This window comes from Mus musculus, chromosome 14 (genome assembly GCF_000001635.26).
Source record: "Mus musculus strain C57BL/6J chromosome 14, GRCm38.p6 C57BL/6J".
In the NCBI taxonomy this organism is placed as follows: Eukaryota; Metazoa; Chordata; class Mammalia; order Rodentia; family Muridae; genus Mus; species Mus musculus.
The window spans coordinates 88,122,015-88,124,494 of record NC_000080.6 but is presented as its reverse complement, the minus strand read 5'-3'; the positions used below and the strand labels follow the sequence as shown (position 1 = coordinate 88,124,494).

General features: G+C 40.1%; 1 pseudogene; it reads left to right on the top strand.

The window, feature by feature from the left end:
* Window positions 662–1,543, top strand: Rps3a2 (ribosomal protein S3A2; annotated as a pseudogene).

Genomic DNA, 2,480 nt, shown 5'->3' with positions numbered 1-2,480 from the left:
AGTGCAGCAGCATGGGAAAGGTTTCAATTCACATCGACTAAAATAGAAAGAAGTAGAGAGGTGTGCCACAATGGCATGAACTGGCTTTTAAAACAAATCTTATATTTTTTGAGTCCACAGCTAGATCAGACTTGAATATCTATCTTAAACCTAACAGTGATGCCTACTGGGTAAGGAATGAATGGGTCAGGACTTGAGCAGGAAGGGAGGAAAAGAGGAAACAAAGGGAACAGATGAAGGAGAGAGAAGTGGTTTGCTACAGTGTCAAGACAGAGACTGACAGCTAAATTCATTGTACACTTCTGGTAAAATAAGTGTAGAAATTAAAAGCAGAACACTTCTCCTTGACACCTGTCTGATCCTTTCCAGGATAAGCATTGTAAGTTTCCTTTAATCATCTACATATGGTTTTCATTTGCTCTTTTCTACTGTGCACATCCCTGAGTTATTTCCCTATGATTGCTATATTGTGAAATAAGATATTTCACTAACAATGTTACTTTAGACAAGTTGCTAATGTTTCCAGTGTTCTAAGGGGGCAGGGAACCTTACTAGGGATAGTAAAACTAAATATACAATGAAAGGACTGACGTGATACTGTGTTGCTTGTTTGTTTAAATGAATATAATTAAGTATCTGTTGATTTAGAAATTTTGATGTTCCCTTTTGGCTCTCCAGTCGGCACCATGGCGGTCGGCAAGAACAAGCGCCTGACGAAAGGTGGCAAGAAGGGAGCTAAGAAGAAAGTGGTCGATCCATTTTCTAAGAAAGACTGGTACGATGTGAAAGCTCCAGCCATGTTCAATATTAGGAACATCGGGAAGACACTAGTCACGAGGACTCAAGGAACCAAAATTGCCTCTGATGGCCTCAAGGGTCGTGTGTTTGAAGTGAGCCTTGCCGATCTACAGAATGATGAAGTTGCGTTTAGAAAATTCAAGCTAATCACTGAGGACGTTCAGGGCAAAAACTGTCTGACTAACTTCCATGGTATGGATCTTACCCGGGACAAAATGTGCTCCATGGTCAAGAAGTGGCAGACCATGATCGAAGCTCACGTTGATGTCAAGACGACCGATGGGTATTTGCTCCGACTTTTCTGTGTTGGCTTCACTAAGAAACGCAACAACCAGATAAGAAAGACATCCTATGCGCAGCACCAGCAAGTCCGCCAGATCCGGAAGAAGATGATGGAAATCATGACCCGAGAGGTGCAGACCAATGACTTGAAGGAAGTAGTTAATAAACTGATTCCAGACAGCATTGGGAAAGACATAGAAAAGGCTTGCCAGTCCATTTATCCTCTCCATGACGTCTTTGTTAGAAAAGTTAAAATGCTGAAGAAACCCAAGTCTGAATTGGGCAAGCTCATGGAGCTGCATGGGGAAGGCGGCAGCTCTGGCAAAGCAGCTGGAGACGAGACGGGTGCTAAGGTTGAGCGAGCTGACGGATATGAACCGCCAGTCCAAGAATCAGTGTAAAATCCAGATTTTTAATAGTGACAAATAAAAAGTCCTATTTGTGATCGTTAAAAAAAAAAAAATTGATGTTATATGAGATTGCAAATAAATACTTCTGCATTATCTAATCTGTTCTGTTTTGGTGTCTGCTTGTAGTTTTTTATTCAATGTTTCTTTTTTTTCTCTAATAGCTGATATTGCTTGCAACAAACGCTGTAATCTGGAGATCTAAATGAAGTGAGCTAAAACCCTGGGAAAGTTCTCACCTGGATGCTTGACACTCTATGGCACCCAGGTTACTGGCATTGTTCCTATTGGAACTGGTGGAGATATTTTCCTTCCCTCAACTCAAGACCCTTTCCACTTTGCAACAGTGGTCCTCAATCAACCTTCTTAGAATCTCCTGGGACAATTACATTGAAACCCAAGCTTCTAGATACCAGTAATAGGATTTAGGAAATATTATACAAATTGAGTAGTGCATTGATACTTACAATATCAGAGACTAAAAGATCACTCTCAATGTCTACTGCTCCTCTCCCCAGAATTCAAAGAAATCTCAACACTGATTTTCAGTTCTCAACACATTGAATTCTGACCTAATAAAAGAAGCTATAAAGACCTAAATACAGAAGTATTCTCACTGTTCTGGGAGGAAAACAATGCTTTTATCTCTGAGGACACAAAGGCATAAAGAACAGACAGGGCTTCGTGAGTTCCTCTACTTTATTACCATACATGGTCATCTAATTATATTAATCATATGTCTACATAAATGCCAGATCTTCATCAACTCCAAACAATGGGGGAAATGGAAGGTGAATTTCTATTGCTATAGGTGCCTCATGTGAATATAGCATTGGACAGGGTCCCCTGATTTTTTTTTTCAACTGCTAAAAATAAGTTTCTAAATTACTATGAATGGCTCTTCATCTGACATAGGAAAACAGGATGAAAAATCCTCCCATACTTCCACAGCAACACGAGAGCAAGAAAAGCCTGAGACATTTTCAAAGACAT